The sequence below is a fragment of the Malaya genurostris genome, chromosome 1, assembly GCF_030247185.1.
Source record: "Malaya genurostris strain Urasoe2022 chromosome 1, Malgen_1.1, whole genome shotgun sequence".
Taxonomy (NCBI): Eukaryota; Metazoa; Arthropoda; class Insecta; order Diptera; family Culicidae; genus Malaya; species Malaya genurostris.
In genome coordinates this window covers 53,791,635-53,813,716 of record NC_080570.1, presented here as the reverse complement: position 1 = coordinate 53,813,716, position 22,082 = coordinate 53,791,635, and the positions used below count along the sequence as shown (strand labels likewise).

The following is a 22,082-nucleotide window of genomic DNA, read 5'->3' as shown; positions in this document are numbered from 1 at the left end:
GCAAAAATAATTTGAATTTTGATTTTTCGAAAAACCGGAAATTTTTTTTCAGTTTATATTTTAAAAAATCAATATAGTGTGTCAATCAATATATAGTGTCTAAAACTTCTTCTTGAACAAAATTCTCGTAGAAGCTATAGATTTCAAGTTATAATTGTCTAAAATAATGTTGCTTGAAACACATACGCCTTTTTTCAAAAATTGGTTTTGACTGAAAAAAATCCATTAACTTTTCGTTTGAGTGTTTGAGCAGAATGATTTTACAATGATAATTTTTTTTAATATTACCATTTAATTCTGTTATAAGTATATCACGTAACTATACAAATTCACTATGTATCTCACGACACTATAAATCTTGTATAATAAACGTCACATCACATCATTTGTGATATACTATAACAGAATTAAATGGTAATATTTAAAAAATTTATCCTTGTGAAAAAAATCTCTAGACCAGTGAAAAATAGTTTATTTCGGTAGTAACATGTGATTAGGGCATATCGCACGATAGGCCCTTGCGAATGTTACAAAATATAATGCTCATTGCTCGGCTTTACAACCTTAATTTACACAATAATCGATATATTCTCGTAGATAGAAGCCCAATCTACGAAATTGTGCGCAATATGCTTGAATTTCATGTTTAAAACTTTAGTAATAAGCATTATTTTTCGTATCTTTCAAAAAAGGACATATAGCACGATATGCCATAATCACATGTTAGTACCGATTTGCCATGGCGATCACACATGCAAAGTTTCATTCAAATCGAAGGGGGTCGTCGTGCAAACAGTCAGCCGATTCCGCATGGAATAACTCCATAGTGAACACTTTCTGCATATGCCCTTTACTTAGCACGAATTCCAATATGTTCACTTCATTAAATGTATATCTCGGTTGATTTTTCAAATGACCGTATGAGCAAGTGACAGTTTCTCTTTGTTTAGTATCTCTTTCGATAATTGTGCCGTAATTATAAAAATTTTCTTGGATTTTACAATTCTGTTTGAAATTTCTTTTGGAAAATCAAATATGATATGATATTAGCATGCAATTGACAAAACAGCAATGAGTTTATATTTGTCGAGACATGTCGAGACGCTATATCTTTTATTTCCGTTCACCTAATTTTTGTACACGCGAGTTATTTGGTATATGTTTTTTATTATCAAAAACTCTACCAAACCACGCACCGCGTCCACACCATAACAGAATAGACCTTCTTGTCTGCCACCGTGCGAACGAGAAACGGGTCCGAAGGAACGCGAAGCAAACTGCCAGTTCCCTCAGTTCATGAACGGCATTCGACGGGTTCGGATTGCATTTAGAGTCGTGGCGTTCGGAGTTACGTGGCGATACCGTCGGTTATTCTCGTTGTTATTGTTATCATCCGGACACGTGCTCCCTCGGTTTCAATCCGGTGTGGATAATAAACATTCTGCCGCCGCCGGGAACAAAAAATCGCGCTATTCGGTGTAATTTCGGTGCATTGGGTGAAGTGTGACATATTCTAAAGGTTGTTTGTTCAGGTTAAGTTTGCCGCCAAATCAAAACCTTCGGGTTTTTTTGTTGTTTTGTGCTTTTTGATTTCGCATCACCACCGAATCTTATCTGGCAAAGTGTTGGGCAAACACTTTAATTCCAATGCGATAGGAGGTGATAACAGGTGTCATTTATCGATGGAAAGAGTTGTAAGCCGATCGATGTGAAACGATTCTTGGTAAACTACCAAAACGAAAGTACACGATAATTGTTATCGCTGGCTTATTATTAGTAGAGGCTACTGCGTTGTTTCAAGTGATTCCCGATATCACGGCGGACGTCGATACTCTAAACAAAGGATCCGTTTGTTTGAGTATACGGCTTTGATCGAGGTGAAAATGTGGAAAGTAAACGCACTATAAGAAAGTACGTATGTTGTGTCCACCAAAAGAATGAAGATCGATTGAAAAAAAAAAATCTATTTTCTGTCTCAAGAATAAAAATGAATTGCTGCCACAGAACTCGGAGGACGTGACATTAATAACTTTAGTCAATTTATGGGTTCACCATTAAAAGGGGAATGGAGACAACGTAGTAAAAAAAAATAATGATTTCTTTTATGATGATGAAATAAAAACAAAAAGCCAGATGTTGTTCGGCTGGTATGAAGCTGGCAGAAGATCCATTTTATATCTTGAAATAAGTACATATTAAAACGTAATTGAACGACACTCGACACTGTGATAAAATTAGAAAGTCACTCCAACGAAGAAAACAAACAAACAATTTTCGGTTATTACGAAACAACCCGGGTAACCCTATTCTAGTGATAACAGGTACTAACGAATCGGTGTCAACACCTCACAGGGCTGACTCAGCAAAGTCGTCCGTAGGTTGCAACATTCAGGCCGTGAAAGGCCCTTGCAATGTTAGGTGGTTTCGAGAGTACATAACATGCAGCACTCCTTCCATGGGACTCATATAAAACCGACTGGCGTTGTTGGCTCACCGGATCCCAGAACAGTGATAACAGTTTCCATATCGTTGGAAAGTTTCAAACAGTTAAGAACGAAACACCGGGATCGCGGTGGCGAAGCGATGCAAAACGAGTGTAGTGTTCCAGTATGCCCCGATGTGGGTATCTTTCGGGGTGGATAACAGCAAAATTAAACAGCAAATATTTGTGAAGTAATTAGTGTGCCACGAATGGACTGGTGGTGGTGATCATGAGGATAAAGCAGCGTCTTGTCACTGGATTAATTTATTTATAGACGGACGCGTACATGCGGAGGGAATGTTTCGGTTTCGGTGCCACGTTAGAGGTGAAGAGCAGTGAGGGAAAATTGATATAGTAAAATGTCTGTCTGGTCAGTATTTATGACTCGTCGGGAAATTGGATTAGCACCAGCTCCTAGAGGAATGCCAGTTGAGAGATGTTATGGCTCATCACAAATGGAAGAAGTTCAGTGCGTGTGTGGCGAGCGAGTGTTGATTGTCGTTAAAAAGTCGTTAAAAAGAAAATTATAAATAAATAATCGGAGTTCCGGGAGGACAGATTGAATTAGTTTTCTACAACTCGATCGTGGATGATTTATTTTATTCGCTTGAACAATATTTCCAAAACGTTGGGGAATGAACAAAAAATAAAATCTTGTGGAATTATGAGATTCTGTAGCCGAAATAATAAATATTAATAGCAGTATTTTTTACCTCATAAATATTTACTGCATATGCGTTGTATTAGTTTTGCACTTCTGACGTTTTCAGACCATGACACTTACACTCACTTCCCGGATATCAGTATGAACGTTCCGAATCCAATTATTTTCTATGTGATCTTTTCATAACATAAGTCGTTTTTAGGTAAATACTTTTCACACACTAAAGTTTGATTTGATGTTTGGTTATCTTTTCAATGAAATCTTCTTAATCGTTGTTGGTAAATGCTATTTATTTTGCAAAACTTTTGCAAATCTACGGCGAAAAAATGCTTACTTTACTATGGGGCGCATTTTCAAAATTTACCCCGTACAAGAATGGGTAGAACTTAATCGAGAGCATCTCTTGTTGTATTTAACGCAGCAACAAAATTTTTTCTTCATGTCATCAGAAATATTTTCAACAATTTATGATAAAATTTCCAGTAGTTTACGAAAACAACAGATAACTCAAAATTGAAGTTTTCTAGAAGGTTTGGTATGAGCGAGCATTATGGTGAAATTCAGTGCCAAAATAAGGCGCGCAAAATTCCAAAAAAATTGATTGAACGGATCATCGCACAAAACTTATCGCGTAAAACCAACGAAATGTAGCGAAATTGTTCATTCTTTGTTACAGATCAAAACATTGTTTAAATGATGAAAAACATCAAAATAAACAGAATCGATAAATAGACCCTGTAGCACTTTTGCTAGCGGAACGGAGACGCATCGGGTGTGCAGGTTGCCATCTACGCCAAGACAGTGGAACTACACCCGGTATTATTCAACTGGTGCTGCAGTCAATGACGAATATGAGGTTCCGTTCCTCAAGCCTACAAACAACTACAAAAAAACAACAACAACTAGTTCTTAAGGGAGCATATTCGCTGTTGGACATTCGCAGTGTGAGTTTCGTTTCAAACAAGAACGATTGCATCATTCTGCTTCTGGTCGTTTGCATTGGAGTAAAAGAAAACGAAAAGAGGACAACGATGGGGAACATTATACAAAATTATCCATTCTAATGGTCCTGAATATTATTTAAAACTATTATTATAATCAGTAATTTAGTAATATAGTGAAGGTGTAAATCTGAAAAATTAAATATATTTTTATTAGACAATTTTCGAATTCTTCCCTCGGCTCTTTTTAACGTGAATACGTCTTACTTCACTATTGGGCACCTATTTAACATTTATCGTATGGTTGGGTGATAAGTTTTTGATTGTGAATATCTCTTGTTTTATTTAACGTATCCAAATAATTTTTTCTCTAAGTCATCGGAGATATGATATGGAGTACAACATGACCACAAGTAACTCGAAATTAAAGTTCTCTAGTATGTTTGATAAGTAAAAGAGATAAAAATTTGATGCTACATTCATTACACAGTTGACTCGTTCAGCTTAGACCAGAATCCAGGTCCTGAATTCAATTCTAGAGTTCAGTTCTAAAATTTTGTTTCAAAATCCAGATCCTAAATCCTAAATCCAACTCTAAATTCAATACCTCGTCCAGAATCCAGGGCCAAAACTGAATTCCAAAGCTCTGGAACTGAAAACGAATTTCAGTACTTGATTCTAAGCCATGATCTTGATTTTAGTTCTAGACCCGAAAATTTCGGAAGTACATTCCAGACTTGCATTTGAATTTGGAAACAGAATTCTGCAACTGAAATTAAAGTTCTGTTCAGAATTCGGTTCCAAAATTTCTAAGCGAAGTTCAGATTTAGAACCAGAATTCCGAAACTGAGTTCTGAATCTGGAGTTGAGGAACCTTAGACCAAGACCGGAATTCGGATCTAAAATTCAGTAGTAATTCCAGAATTCAGTTTTTAAACGCATTCTGGAATCCAGGCTCATAATTCAGTTCCAGAATGCAGATCTAGAGTTTAGTTCCAAAATTCAGAAACTCAACCGAATTCTGGATTCTGAAGGTTTTCAAACAAAATTTCGACTTTGGAAACTAAATCCTGGACCGGAATTCTTTTGCAGACCAGCAACCTGGCCCAGAGTTCGGTGCTCAGTCCCGAACACGAATCCTTGTCTTGAATTCAATTCCAGAACACAGATTCAGTGATCAGTTCAACAATCCATATCTAGAATTCAGTTCTAGAATTTTGTTTCAGAATTCAATTACCGAGTTCAGGTTCAGAATTCAGTTCCAGAATATAGCATCAAAATTGAGTTTCAGAATTTGGTTCAAGCATTCGGCTTCAAAATTCAGCTCCAGAATTCAGATTATTTGACATCAAAGAAACTGAACCATCCATTTTATTCGTATTCACGTCGTCCGGTTATGTCTCTAACATAACCCACCCACCGTTTTTTTTAATGTACTGTAGTTTAATTTGTACTGTATTTTCCCATTAAAATGTACTGTATTTTTCGTATCAAAAATTACTACAGAGCTTTCAATCTTTAACGCATTGAATTTCGACTTAAACTTAAAAAACAAAAACTTAAAAATATCCATTTCTTAAAAAAAACAAATTTTTGTGCCAAAAATGTTTGTTGATTAGTTCGTGCATTTTATTGGTTTATATTAAACTAAAATTACCTTAAAAAGGGGAATTAAAAAAAACTATTGAGATTGTAGAAATAAATCATCTGATAATTATTTGCTTTTGTTTTTTATTCACTATTGTTAGAATAAGTGCGTACTGGTTTTAAACTAATTACAGTTTTTACAATTTTAGGGTTTGTGTTAAGACATAAAGTAGTCTTGAACTCTATTTATACCAATGAATAACACCCAGAGAGAAAAGTTGAAAATGCACGAAACAGTGAAAAATTGAGTTTTGGAGCGTGTTTTTTTTATAGTTTCAATGTCTCATTTGCGCTTAAGCTTTTCGTGACCGTTGAACAATAATAAAATATTATTTTTTAATGCTGGATGTCGTTGTTATCATCTTCCTCGGAGCTAAGACGTTCTCATTGCTATCCGGCGAATAAAGGGGAAGCAGTGGTTCGCTATTCACGCTCTCGTCCATTGTTTCGGTGTCGTTGTTGTTGGCGGAAACATCGTTATTACTTTTATTTGCCCAGACGTTGAATGCGTTGTTGGATGCAGATGTATCTTGTTCTACATGAGATACAGAAGATGGATTCATTGAGGAGAGTGTTTCATTGATGTTGATGGCTGCCTCAAAAGTACTGGGGATATTGGGGGTCGGTGTACAAAACGTACCGTTGTCCTTCGGTGTAGATGTCTTTCTTGTCCAGTTTACCACAAGGCTTACCATAGTGAACAAAATCATTGTTCATTATTGACATGTAGCCATCTGATTGTCGTAGGTAACAAGTAAATTACTCAGAATTCTTCTGGCCTGACCGAAAGTCACATAAGAAGGTATAGCCTTCTTTAAGCGCATGCATAACAAACGTACGTCATGCAGAATATCGGGGTAAAGTTCTACCACAGTTCCTTTTCGATAGAGAGAATCTCTTCGTATTGGGACATATTTTTTCGAACAAAATGGTCACTAGTGTCTCAGGGAAGATCATGCTAAATACCCCATATAAACTGCTATGTCGTACTTGATATTTTCATGCTCCACAAAGTGCACATTGTTAGTACCTTTAGCGAACTGAATTATTTCTACCTCTCTATAGAACTAAATGTAAACAGCATTAATTGTCTTGATGCATTGAAGCAAATGCATTCGTTTAAGATCAAGATGCATTTGCTCCTTTTATTTATTTATTTATTTTTCTTCTTTTTTTATTTTTTTTCAAGTTCTCGTATCGGAGGCCGAATTTTTGCATTACCTAAAGTCAACAACAATTGTTCAATATCGTTCTTTTGATCACTACATAATATTGCACGTTAGCTGTTTTGTTTTATCGACTGACTTGGATGAGATGTGAGAGCGAACTGATCTGGAGCGTGTTCTACATATTTTTCAGAGTAGCGTAATTCCGTAATTCTCGGAAAGGAAAAGGGTAGAGGTTCGAGTCTTTCCTTTTGACGATACTTTTTTGCAGCATTTTCATTTTTCTATATTCCGTGCAATTTAAAACCTTCTCTCTGTCGATTGTTTATTAGTGGTGATGTGTATAATTACAGTTGCTTAATTAGGCTGCATGAGGAAACTACAAACTTTTAAGTTTACTCCAGCCCTACGGGTCTGTGCAGACCTCTCTGCAACCGATTTAGCTGCTTTTGCTCTAAATTCTTGAAATTTTTCTATAGTTGTAGCATGTTTATGTTGAGATTATTTTAAAATCACAAGCAATACAAAAATCTATCTGAATTTGATATAAATTGTCTATGGAAAGTCATTAAAATATTAAGATTTTATATCAAACATGGGTATCAATTGTATCTGATTCTATCTAAGATTATTTTGATGTAAAATACTATTGTTGTACCTTAATTGGTTTAAAATGGTGTATCGTAAATAGTAGTTCGTTTGCCTTTTCCCTTAGTAAACGAAAAATAATTTTAATATCACGATATTGTTCAAAACACAAAATGTTTTGATCATGGTTTTGTGTATAAATAAATACCACTATTGACAAATCAAATTTTGGTACAATTTAAAAAGAACTATCTATGGACTGGAAAACTTTACATCAAAACGAGCTACAATTTTATTATAATTCTGATACCTTTTTTTGATCGAGCACCGCTTGATATGCATTCGGCTTTAGCGGTCTAATTAATAAGATTAAATAAAATAAGTTAGTTAGTGCATAGTAGTTAAATAGGATAATGTTTGAAACAAACTTTATTATTGCAACAACCACACTTTGATTGTGACTGAAAGCCTTCTCGATTATAGTAATTTTGAAAATTGGAGAAATAAGTGTGGAACTAGAAGCAAAATGCCACGATTTTTTGGGATTCACTAAGTGTAAAAAGTCGAAATTCTTTCAAAGAGGTGGCCAAAAGGTTAAACGTTAGGCGTCAAACCATTGTTGACCGTTTACTCGTCATGGGAAAGATTCAACAGGTAGGCAGGGGGTTCCTCATGAGCTGAATGAGACTGCAGGAAAAGCGAAAAACTTTGCGCGATATATTTTCTTTCTCGACATGAAACACAGTATTTTCTACTCCGGAACCGTTTCAAATGATGAGAAATAAATCCATTTCGAGAATCCCAAGTCGACATCAACTACAAACCCTAATCGCTTCGAAAAGAAAACGATACTGTGCATATGGTGAAATCAAACAGGTTTTTTGTACTACAAACTTCTAAAACTGGGTGGACACTGTAAATACTAATATAATAGTAAATGATGAAATTGTCAAATTCCAGCACGACTAAGGGTCTAAATGATGAAAAAAATCATCATTTTTGAGAATGTTTTTCAGAACTATCGTTCAACAAAATAAATTTAAATATTTTGTATGTTAATTCGAACAACATTTTGTAATTTTTTCGTGGAAATATATTGAGAAATAAGTCGATGAAGAGGCATTTTTGAGGACACTTCTTAAAAATCATGGTTTGCGGTGTCCACTGTATCTCAGCGCAGACTAATCAGAAGTGAACAAATCAAAGCAGCATAGTTAGAGCAGAAGTATTTCTAAACCTCAACGTTTCTGTTTGATTTTGTTTTTAGTTTTTTGAATTTTTGGTGGTTGTTTAAATTCAAAAGTACGAATTTTCACGAAAAAACCGGCCATTTTGTAGCTATATAACCTCCCCTTAGTAACTAACGAGAAAGGAAAACTTTGGGGTCTGGTTTTTTATATGTAAAAATCTTTCTGGTTCTATGTGCGGAGTTAGGAATCGAACCCAGGTGGGCTGCGTGATAGGCATCGACTATCCCATCACGCTATACCCGTCCCCATCATTTCTTTTCCTTTTTCCATGACTTGCAACTACTTTTTCCTCTAAGCAAAATATAAACTTCCCGCAAATGACATTCGATGACTTACATTCGACATTCGAAGTAGAAAATTCATTAAGTATTTCTCTAGTCATTTAAAGTAGAAATTGAATTAATTAATTTTAAAAAAATAGAACAATAGCTATTCCAGGAATAACCAACAAAAAAGGAAAAAAAATAGTCAGAATCAAAAGCAAATGTCGGTTTTTGGTATTAATAAAACTATTATACGTAAACAAAATGCACTTTTCTTATATGATTTTTAGTGAAATTTCTAATCCTTGAAAAGCACATTCATCTTTTTGTTCAGCGTACATTTTTAGAGTACTTTTTAGACACTTGGGCAAGCATAGTCAACTGGCTGATACTGTTTTGACCTGAAATGGTCAAAATTTCGGGTAGACTTGATATTATATATCCGATCAATCCATTAAAGAATCTGCCAATTCAGGAAGCGCCATTTGAGCCAAATTGTTTTGATTCTGATTGCATTGATGCAGGCGTTGTCAAGTCCTCTGGTTTCTATGCTAACGAAAATTTGATGCAGAAAATTCAATTTCATGGCAGCTTTATGGTCGATTGCAGATAAAAGCTAAGCTGCTTAGTAGCACTAGCAGTTCTATTTGAACTGTTATGTACTGAATTTTCGAAGACGACAAAAAGAATGAATCAATTTGCTTTGATACCATGAAATTGATTGAAAAATAAAAACTATGATTGATGCGGGTCCCCGCATGGTCCTTTGTTTCCAAAGGCGATTCGTCGAGAAAGATTCATGCGACCGGAAGCGTTTCGTTCCATTTAAGCTGTTGTCAATTTGCATCCATCAAAACGATTGATGTAAACTGTCGCGCAGATTTGTGTAGTCAAACCACCGAAAATAAAATCGTTGCCAATTTCTCAAACATCGACAGAACTCACGGCTTCGTGGGATCGTTTAACGTTTCCAGTTTCGTCCAACTCAACCACCACCCTTTTCCAAAAAAATGTAGCCTCCGAAACGGATGCATAATTCTCGAACCCACTGAACATTGCTGGTCGTGAAGCATGACAAATCAGAAGAAGAATTTCGCTTTGGAAGAAAGGCTTTTTCTCTTTGCTGGAACAAAAAAAAGAGTCCATTTCAGAAGAAGAGATTGTTGATAGATTGCATTGGTGAGGTAGTGAAAGAAAAAGTCGTGGAAAACTTTTTCCGCTGTCGTAGACGAATGAATTGACGCTTTTCGGGTGGCTTTCACAGATAGCCTCTTGTGATGTTGCATTACTGAGTGAGCCATCGAACCCGACAGTTTGACTTGTAGAAAATGTACTCTTGGGAAAAATTACTTGCAAACCATAAAAAATGGAACTTGTTCAGATGTTCGTAACAGGACCAACAGAAAGCAGTAAAATTTCCTACAGCGGAATGACATTTATGATTATGTTTCCCAGTGCACAATTCGATTGGTGCACGATTTTGTGTATGCGAAGGCTGAAGCAGGAACGAATGAATACGTAATAGATACATGTTTGCGTTATAGTGTTTCGGATTATCGTATTTTAGACCAATTCGTTTTAGTTACATGGAGAAATTTAATTAAAAATGCAAACATCATTCGTTTACCAACTACAAGATGAAACTAAAATATCCACTTTCCAATTTTATTCTTTCTCTGATGTTGCGAAATTATATCAATAGTTTTGTCAACTAACGTGTGATTATTTGACGTTGAAAATTATTTTTTGAGTTGAAATATTACATATGAGTAACAACATAAAAACATTGTGAACTGATTTCAGCAATTACCGATTCTTAAATTCTTTTGTTATATAACGGTACGTTTTTCATTCCAAGCGAAAATAAATGAGTGAAGAAACGAAAGAAAGAACACAGTTTCGTAGCTAGCTTGTGTTATCGACTGAATCTGGATTTCATTTTCACCTTCTGCGAGCGGGGTTGAGAGTGAAGTTGAAAATTACATTTGAATGATGTTTCGCTTTATTTCTGTGGCCTTACATAGCAAGCATGCTGTTATCTGCTCGGATAAGACATGTTTGTTTTTGCGAATTTTGTGTTAGTCTTGTTAGACGCAAAAATGGGAAATTCCGTCCTTGTTTTGACCTCAAATAATCATAACCATCGTCAGGCGCGTACCCAGAAAAAAGTTTCGGGGATGGTTTTCACAATATAGAGGAGACCGGGGCTAAATCGGACAATTTAGATACTAAAAAAACATCCAGTCATCACTACCGCGTCATCTCTAAGCGCATTTACAAAGTCAATCCATGAATCGAATTAAATGCAGGTTTATAAGATATTCAAGCTGTCCGGTTTAATCACGTGTCCGGTCTAGCCCCTGACTCCTCTCTCCTGTCCACTGTTAAAACCGGGGCAAAATAAGTGGATGAAAAACTACAAGGATCAGCCCCATGTGGTTGTTGGAGTTATTGATGTGGAACAAGGCAATCAAAATTTCTAGTGACCTACAATCAAACAGTCAATCAATCGTCACAATGCCGAAAATTTGACAGAAGCTGCTCGATATTTATCAATATTGTATACAACATTTTCAATCCGGTAGAAGATGCTACAAGAACTCGAGTCTCTCAATGCATGAACCGCGAGAGAATTTTTCTACATTTCTTCGCTCCACTTCATACTCTGAGTATTTCACGGCCCTTAAAAAAATACAGTCTGGTAATGAACGGTGCTGTGTGGAATTTATCAAGAGAAAATCGCAAGTTGAAAATCATCGCAGAAATTTTCATAGACACAACTTATACAAAGGTTATATGCTCATAGCTAGAATAAGCGGCACTCTTTGATGGCACTGATTGAATCGTGTGAAGAGTTGCTAGTGAGCGTTCTCTGATACGATAAAGCCATCCTTGATTATAATATTATAATATTACGATATTTGCAAGGAAAACAATATGCAAAAGTTTTCGAGAAAGATTCTTGTTAGGCAAGCAATCTGATGCTACGGACTGAATAAATTCTCTTTCGTAACTTTTGGAACCATGAACTGTTAAATTTATCAGAAGCAGAATGGCTTCTAAGATGTCTACTTTCATTGATTTTCCTTGTTATATCAATATTCATCACTATTTAAATTACGTTAAATCGCGGTTTCAAACCTCCATACTATGGCTGTTTAAGAAATTTAAACGGATAACAAACTGCAAAAGAATGAACGACAGTCGAACTTTATTTCCCAAGCGAGTGAGGGAGAAGCTGCTGCAAAAGATGATAGATCGTGCTCGGAAAAAACTTTGTGGCGTGAACTACGGTAGAAACTGAGATAATGGACGCACAATGGGCATGAATACCAGTAATGTATGTATGATGTATTAAAAAGGAAAAAGAGGTGAACAATTTTCTTTTCAAACAAAAGTAAATTTTCCTTCACGGCAGTTATCGTGACAGGTTCCGTGCGAAGTTTCGTCCGACATTGTGTCGCTAGAAATGAAATAATTGCCCCGGATGATTTGATACCGTTTTGCACGCTTCGCCAAAGTTGCAGTCAAATCAAAAACTTTTACCAGGAGTTAGGTGAAAAGCTGTTTTCTGTAGGCTGATGTCGTTGAAAAAAGAAAAAATATGAATCGGTAATTTTCTCTCAGGTGTGTTGTTGAAAAATCTCATGCAAACTTTCAGTGAGATTCTATTGAACTGGGGAAACATATTTCAGAAAATTTTCTAATCGATTTTTTATGTCCTGCAATTCAAAGGAACTTATAATACAAAACTTTACTATTTGGAAAACAGAAGTTTGGCTGTCTCAAAAGTGCAGCTTCCCGAAGCAGAAGATTCCATTTCGTTCGTTTCCTATCGATAGTTGCGAGAGTCAGCAAAGCAGAAAGTTTGTGATTTGAAAAAAAAAATCTAGAAAACCATTTGATTGATGATTGCCATGGTCGGTATCATACTGGAAATCAGAAACGGCAACTACAGATAGAACTATCCTTTCTTTTTCGGCAGACAGAATGGTTTGTTGTTTTTCTAATCGAAGTCGATGTCCATTTATCATTGGTCTGGCGAAACAAACGACCGAATGGTCACAGGTGGATAGATTGTTGGCTACAAGTTAGATAACTTGCAACATCGAGGAAGCATTAGCCGGTTGTTGTCCGTTTGTCGCTAGTGTGACTACCAGTTGTTCGGTCATGGTCTGTGCAAATCAATTATCGATGTAAAAAAGTGTCATTAAAGTAACAATTTCTTCTAATGGAGGGGTTTTAGCTGGAATGATCTGAAGGGTTTACTGACTTTCCTAATGGATTTAGGACGAAAATGAAATACACTGCGCAAATGTCGGTGTGCCATAATCTATTGAATATGATAAACAGTTGACCAACTCCATCAGTGTCACCGCATTCTGTGTGACTTTTCTCTATGATTAATTATTATTAAAGCCTCCAACGGCAAGTCGTTTTGCAGCCGCTACCAGGTTTTGGTTCCGAAGCAAACAATGACAAATTAGCTTATAGTAATTTAGCTGTGTTGTGGCGTAAGACTCGTCTTAATGCATTGTGAAATTAATTTGTACTGTATTTTTACACTCAAACTGGACTGTATTTTTCACACTAAAAATTGATACAGGAATTTATTTTAAAAAATTGATACAGGAATTTTTCACACTAAAAATTGATACAGGAATGTATTTTTCACACTAAAAATTGATACACTAAAAATTGATACAGGAATTTCACACTAAAAATTGATACAGGAAATTAAATTGATACAGGAATTGATACAGGAATTTTCAATAATCTTTCTTGTTCAGAGCGTGTCACAACAATTTAGCGAAATTTTGATGATTTAAAAAAACAGAAAAATTCTCAACCAAGAAGAATCATACGCTTCCTACGTTACGTTTTTGTCGAACTTCAAAATGTCTAAAAAAGGAAACAAAAAAATGATATTATTAAAATAAATCATTTGATAATTATTTGTTTTTAACGATTCGTCTTGTATTAAGTTAGTTTCACGTTTGATCAGTATCTAACGAGAAAAACAGAATTAAAATATGACATGAGAATACAACTGTGTTATGAAAACCGCAAAAAACGCTACAGCAGAGACGGGCATCGAACCCGTAGTTAGCTCCTATCCGTGGAAACCGTTTTGCCAATTAAAGTACCCTGCATGTGAAAAATACACGGAAAAACAGACTAATTGAGGGATGAAAGTTTGCTATACAGAAATAACTTTAACTGTATTACTTGATAGTTTAATTGGCAAAACGATATACCCGGATAAGAGCTAACTACGTGTTCGAGTCCCGTCTCTGCGGTGGCTTTTTCATTACATAGTTGTATTCGCATGCCATTTTTTCAATCAATCAATGCAACGTCGAGATGTGGTGTTATCCCGAATTTTTTTCAAGTCAAGTCAACTCTTTAAATTACACCTAAATTTCCCAAGTCCCAAAGTCGACTTTTTTTTTTTTTTTTTTTTCATAAATACGTTTATTTCATAGGCAATATACATAAGTTTTTCTTCGCCGTGGCATCCACAATACATAGTAGTTTAAACCTAATACATTTCGAATATCATATTAGTATGTTGGTACTCATTAGTTAATCTAAACACTGTTTTTATCAAGCGAGTTGCTATTTTAATTACATTAAATAAAATACATTTATTTTGTACATGATCTTATAACTATTTCAGGATTGTTTGTATCAGTTCACCACTTATATTCAATATCCTATAGTTGGCTATTGGTTGAACTCATGGAAGAGAAAACAGTTTAACATAAAATAAAATTTAAATTGGAACTCCAATGGATTTAATGAAATGATAAAGAAGTTTCATGTATGGAAGGTCACGACAAGCAAGAATGTCGCGAACTGGGACATTGGATAGTCTACCTTGGGTACGCAAGGAATTTATTAGTTGAGATCTGACATCACGAAACTCCACGCATGTCCAAACAACATGGTCAATATCGCGGTAACCTTCGCCGCAAGCACAATGATTAGTCTCGGAAAGTCCAATTCGAAGGAGATGTGCATCTAACGTGTAGTGATTGGACATGAGTCTGGACATCACACGAATGAAATCTCTACTCACATCCAGTCCCCTGAACCATGCCTTTGTCGATATTTTAGGAATAATTGAGTGCATCCACCGACCCAGATCATCTTTATCCCAAGAAGCTTGCCAGCTGGCAAGTGTTCTTTGGCGAGACGCGCTATAGAATTCGTTGAAAGCAATCGGTCTCTCATAAATTTCACCCTCAATAGCACCACGTTTGGCTAAAATATCGGCTCTTTCATTGCCTGGAATGAAGCAATGAGCCGGAACCCAAACTATTGTGATTAGATAATTATTATTCAATATGTCGTTCAGACACTGTTTTATTTTACCCAAGAAAAACGGTTCATTTTTGCCAGCAGCGTTTGAGCGAATGGCTTCAATTGCACTCAGACTATCTGTGAAGAGGAAATAATGGTTTGGAGATAATGTGACGATTACATTCAAGCTATAATGAACTGCTGCTAACTCTGCTATATAAACAGATGCAGGTTCTTGAAGCTTGAATGAGGCCGAAACATTATTGTTGAACATACCAAACCCTGTCGCTTCTTCCATTCGCGATCCGTCCGTGTAAAACATTTTCTCAGAGTTAATATGCCTGAACTTACTTGAAAATATTTTTGGGATTTCCATAGAGCGTAGGTGGTCCGGGATTCCACGCACTTCGCGCTGCATGGATGTGTCGAAAAATAAAGTTGAGTCAGGTACATTTAGGAGGCTGACACGGATAGGAATATATCTTGAAGGGTTGATTTCCTGTGACATATGGTTAAAATATACTGTCATGAATTTTGTTTGAGATCGAAGCTCGACTAGTCGTTCGAAATTATTAATTACCATGGGATTCAGCACATCACATCTTATTAGCAGGCGTGATGAAAGCTCCCAAAATCGATCTTTTAATGGAAGAACTCCCGCCAGAACTTCAAGACTCATTGTATGTGTCGAATGCATGCAGCCTAAAGCAATTCGCAAACAACGGTACTGAATTCGCTCAAGTTTGATAATATGAGAATTTGCAGCGGAACGAAAACAAACGCATCCATATTCCATCACTGAAAGTATCGTTGTCTGATACAATTTTATTAGATCTTGCGGATGAGCACCCCACCAAGACCCTGTTATTGTTCGAAGAAAATTTACTCTTTGTTGGCATTTCGTTATCAGATACCTAATGTGTCCTCCCCACGTGCATTTGGAATCAAACCACACCCCGAGGTATTTGAAAGTCAAAACCTGTTCGATTATTCTTCCCATCATATGAAGCTGAAGTTGCGCGGGATCATGCTTTTTTGAAAAGACGACCAGCTCTGTTTTCTCCGCAGAGAATTCGATACCAAGATGAACAGCCCAAACGGACAATTTATCTAAGGTATCTTGCAATGGTTTTTGCAGATCAATAGCTTTGGATCCAGTAACTGAAACCACGCCATCATCTGCCAATTGTCTTAGTGTACATGGGGTTACTAGACAGCTGTCAATGTCATTCACGTAAAAATTATAGAGGAGCGGACTGAGGCATGAGCCTTGCGGGAGACCCATGTAGCTAATTCTGATTGTTGCCAAATCGCCATGTGAAAAATGCATGCGTTTCTCTGACAAAAGGTTGTGCAAATAATTATTTATAACCGCTGGGAGTCCATGTTGGTGGAGCTTGTCTGAAAGAACATCAATGGAAACTGAATCAAATGCTCCTTTAATGTCTAAAAATACAGATGCCATTTGTTGCTTTTGAGCGAAGGCAATTTGGATGTCAGACGAAAGTAATGCAAGGCAATCATTCGTCCCTTTATTTCTACGGAAGCCAAACTGAGTATCTGACAACAAACCGTTCGTCTCGACCCAAGTGTCGAGACGTCGTAGAATAATTTTTTCGAACAATTTTCTGATGCAGGACAACATCGCAATGGGTCTATATGAGTTGTGATTGGAAGCTGGTTTCCCCGGCTTTTGAATGGCGATAACTTTCACTTGTCTCCAGTCAGGTGGAACAATATTTTGCTCAAGAAACTTGTTGAACAATTCCAACAAACGTCTTTTTGCGAGGTCGGGCAGATTCTTCACCAAGTTGAATTTAATTCTGTCCAATCCAGGAGCGTTATTGTTACAAGACATGAGTGCTATGGAAAATTCCATCATTGAAAAGGGGCTATCAATGGAATCATCATTTGAAGAAGACTCCCTAACAATGCTATGCGTAGGAACGGAATCTGGACAAACTTTCCTCGCAAAATCAAATATCCATCGATTCGAGTACTCCTCACTCTCATTTCCTACGTTACGATTCCTCATTCGTCTGGCCGTATTCCAAAGAGTGCTCATTGAGGTTTCTCTTGACAAACCTTCCACAAAATGTCTCCAATAGCTGCATTTCTTAACCCGAAGTATGTTCTTGTACTTGGTTTCTAAAACCAAGAATTTTTCAAAATTCTGAGGAGTTCCTCCTCCTCGTTTTAAAAACGTCTTGAAAGCATTTTGTTTCGCGTGTTTAGCATCTGAGCACTCTTTGTCCCACCAAGGATTTGGAGGTCTTCTGTTAGACGATGGACCAAGAAATCGTTTGGTTTGGGCTTGTTCTGCGGCCTCCAGAATCGAACAAACGAGGAAGTCATATTCTTCAAGTGGGGGAAGCTCTTCCATTGAAGTTAAGACACTTGAAATATTACTTTGGTATTTAATCCAGTCAATATTTTTTGTCAAATCATATGGAATATTAACTGAATTAGCAATGCCTTTGTTACTGCTAATTGAGATGATGATTGGTAAATGATCGCTACCATGTAAATCAGGAAATACTTTCCAGGTGCAATCTAGTCGAATTGAAGTCGAACAAAGAGATAAATCTAATGCACTTGGACGAGCAGGAGGTCTTGGGATCCGTGTCATGCTACCCATATTTAGTACCGTCATGCTAAAATTGTCGCAAATATTATATATTAGAGATGATCTGCTATCATTGTAAACGGAACCCCACATCATTCCGTGCGAATTGAAATCTCCTAAAATCAAACGTGGAGCAGGAAGGGCTTCGACAATTTCATTAAGCTGTCGTTGTCCAACTTGAGCTCTTGGAGGAATATATACCGAAGCAATGCAAATGTCCTTTCCTTTAATGTTTATTTGACAAGCAACAACTTCTATACTAGAAGTCGAAGGAATGTTTAATCTATAAAAGGAATAACATTTCTTAATTCCTAAAAGCACTCCACCATACGGGGAGTCTCTGTCGAGACGTATAATGTTAAAGTCATTAAAATTTAAGGCTATGTTTGATGTAAGCCATGTTTCGCACAAAGCAAATACATCACATTTTTGACTATGCAACAAAACTTTAAATGAATCAAGTTTTGGCATGATGCTTCGACAATTCCACTGCAGGACAGTGATTGAATCATTTGCGGCGGATGATAAATTATCCATCAAATGATACAAAACCTGAAAGAGCTGGCCATTGAGCTGAAAACTGTTTCAAAAAAGTTCTAGCTATTGGAAGGAATGCTGTTATGATGGTCTTTAGAGGTTCAGAAATATTGAATGCAGCGAAAATCCATTCTACAATTTCCGAAAATTTCAGTAATCCTGTTGGTGAATGTGAAATGGAGCCCACTGGATTATTGTCTTTTCTTGAGCTAGTTCCTGGATTGGTTTGTGAATTTGACAAACCAGGAGGCACAGTTTTTGGTTTTAAATTTGGCTTTTTAGCTTTAACACGGGGATCTTTTTTTGAAGGTATAATTTTAGGTGTCTTTTTTGGTATTTTGTGGTTTGTTAATCTCCTCTTAACAGACCCTTGAGGAGTGACAAACGAGGTATCTTCACTATTTCCGTCAGAGTCAGATTCCTCTGGCTCCGCAAGATTTGAAAAACCGTTTTCGGTTTCCAAAGGGGAGACATGTATGACCGTTTTGAGCATTTCTGCATATGTGCGCTTAGACCGTGCTTTTAAAGAAAGCTTCATTTTGTCTTTACGCAGCTTAAATGCAGCGCACACTGAAAGATCATCATGAGGGCTTTCCCCACAATAAACACATTTTTCAACATCTTTATCGCAAAGATTATCCTTATGAGGCCCTTGACATTTGATACATTTGGACTTATTACTACAGTAAGTAGCTGTATGTCCGAATTTTTTACAGTTCGTGCAATTCATAACATGCGGTACGAAAAGCCGAACAGGAAGACGAATTTTATCGATATAGACATGGCTAGGCAATGCAGATCCGGCAAATGTTACGCGAAACGAATCTGAGGGACGATAAGACTTTTTTCCATCGACAATAGATGCTGAGTACAATTGTTTGCACTCGAGTATCTTAACTCCCTCAAGCATGGAGTTTTTAAAACGGCCAACTCCATTTTTAAGTAAATCATCTGCTGTCAGACTTGCTTCAGTCACAACACCGTCAATTTCTACCTCCTTCGATGGAATGTAAACTCGATATTCAATAGCAAATAATTTACAGGTTACAATATCGTTTGCCTGTTTCAAGTCGTTAACTACAACTCGAATTTTATCTCTATTAACCTTACAGATTTCTTTAACTTCAGAGAAATGTGATGTCAAATCCTTTGTAATTTGCATCAAGTTTAAAATCTTTTCTTTTTTTCGAAGATAGACTATCCATGGCCCAGTGGTACCCTGTGGATAATGTTTAGCCCTCGGAGTATTTAAACTTTTACTAGTATCCGGAATCGGATTCGGATGATCTTCCATGAGATCATCCATTACATTAAATTTTTTTTGTAAATTAATAATACCAAAATAAAAACTTATGTTTAGTAAAATTTCAGATATAAGAAATAAAAAATAATTTAAATTAAATCTACCTTGTAGCTGATGTCTCTGTTCCTTTATCGTGAAGAACGACGTGAAGCTCTTCCAACGATTTCCAATTGGCAGTCTTTTGCTGTTTCCAATTGGCAGTCTTCTGTCGTTTACTGCTATCTCAGTTGCTCTGCCGTCGTTGTGAACACCACTGCACTTGCTGTACCTGACCCCAGGTACAGTGCTTTTGCTCTTGGTGGCGATCAAATGCGATGCTTGCAGTGTAGCACCTCGCGATATATGCCGTCTCTTTTGATCCTACGCAGCGTACAAATTCTGGTACCTGGTAGATCAGCACTGGGTTGCTTTAGCACCTCTGTGCCTTTGCACCCCTTCGTCTTCGCACCTTTATGCGATGGCACCTCTGTGACTCGTCACTTCTATGCTCTCGCACCTCTGTGTCTCTACACCTCTGTGCGTATGAACGGGATGGCCTTCGTTGCTAGCTTTCCAGTCGGGAAACGCCCCGAATATTGCGTTTGCTATGGGCAGTTTAACTACCTGAAGCTTAGAATTGTCTCGGTAGCAGCCGTTAACTCACGAGCCAGTACAATCGAAACACAACCTCTTCGCTTGAATGGTTTTTACTGAATGAAAGTCGACTTTTGAAACACCAAAAAATTTTCAAGATCACACCAAATCTCAACGTTTCATGCATTTCTAAGACATTTGGCATGAAATAATTCCTATATTTTACGGTTTTTACGCGGATTTCCGAAGTATCACGGTTTTCTATTGAATTTTCAATTATAGAGGTTTTAACCTTAAGGTCATTCGCCTCTTCGGATCAGAAAAACTTTCTGATCCTATGTGCGGGGATGGGAATCGAACCCAGGCGGGCTGCGTGGAAGGTATCGACTTACCCATCACGCTATACCCGTCCCCTTTATTGAATTTGTTTTACGCGTTTTTTCCGCAAATATCTGAAATTACGCGTTTATTTACACAGTACGCATCCCACGCATAAAAAAAAACCTCAGTGTAGTTTCATCAGTGGCGCCTCGTCCTCATGTGCACCCGGTGCACTGCACAACAGTTTAAATTGAAGGAATTAAATCCATCCTCAACCATATTCAATTATGTCTTAGATTTTCAATTTAAAAGCAGGTCGAAGGGTACCGAATATCAAATAATAAGCAATTTTATACATAGCACAACATGAACAAATTCACCATAAGGGGCTGTCTATAAAAGACGTCACGCCGCAAGGGGGAGGGGGGTGTTTCATGAAACGTGACCTTTTGCGACAGGGGAAGGGGGGGGGGGGGAGGTTTTTGGAATGTGACGTCCAATATTTTGAATGAGCGCATTTTTGAAATACCTAATTATATTACTGATTTGCCCTATTTCCTGAAAAAATCTCCACAATAAACGTTCACATTCTATAGGAAAACGTGTATTTGTTGATGTAAAAGCTTCTTCTTGTAAATTCGGAAATGAATGATGCAGGAAATCATTTCTGTTGTGATCAGTAAAAGTGCACGGAGGAGCGAGTAAATTAGCGAAATTAATAAATTTTGGATAATATTAGTAAAAAAGAAAAAGATGCCTTCAAACGGTTTAACTTAAATTATGCACTGACAATTTTCCAGAAATTTGATTTTCTTTCATTGATAATAGTATATCATAAGAATTTTTCTTATCTAATTCTGATGCAGTTTTTTTCAATTGTACTCCATTTGAAAAAGGGCGAGAGATCAACGACAGCATGTAATAAATCGATTTTTCCCTCATTTTTGTATGGTTTGTCATAACAGATCGGCTGAAAAGTTCGTATCGTTTCTATGAGAGGGCGCCACTAGAATTAAATCCATACCATTTTTAGTTAGTACCAACCTTCAAAAGATACGTGTATAAATTTGACAGCTGTCTGATTATTAGTTTGTGAGTATTGCATTTTGAGTGAAGCTACTTTTGTTATTGTGAAAAAAATGAAAAAAAAAGAATTTCGTGTGTTGATGAAACACTACTTTTTGATGAAAAAAAGTGCCGCCGATACCAAAAAATGGCTTGATAAGTGTTATCCAGACTCTGCACCGGGCGAAGCAACAATTCGTAAGTGGTTTGCAAAATTTCGTACTGGTCATATGAGCACCGAAGACGATGAACGCAGTGGACGTCCAAAAGAGGCTGTTACCGATGAAAACGTGAAAAAAATCCACAAAATGATTTTCAATGACCGTAAAGTGAAGTTGATCGAGATAGCT

At 36.8% G+C, this 22,082-nt stretch overlaps 2 protein-coding genes across 7 annotated transcripts in view; one reads left to right on the top strand and one right to left on the bottom strand.

The window, feature by feature from the left end:
* Positions 1-22,082, bottom strand: part of LOC131439615 (RNA helicase aquarius) — a 211,167-nt gene that overhangs the window by 14,925 nt on the left and 174,160 nt on the right. The window lies entirely within an intron of this gene.
* The window catches only part of LOC131439640 (probable G-protein coupled receptor Mth-like 11), a 117,066-nt gene continuing 96,291 nt past the window's right edge, over positions 1,308-22,082 (top strand). Inside the window, exon 1 of one of the 6 annotated variants that reach the window (XM_058610911.1) lies at positions 1,308-1,519. The gene's annotated coding sequence lies outside the window, so the exon portion shown is untranslated. The other 5 variants (XM_058610902.1, XM_058610940.1, XM_058610948.1 and 2 more) reach the window with 5 other exon arrangements.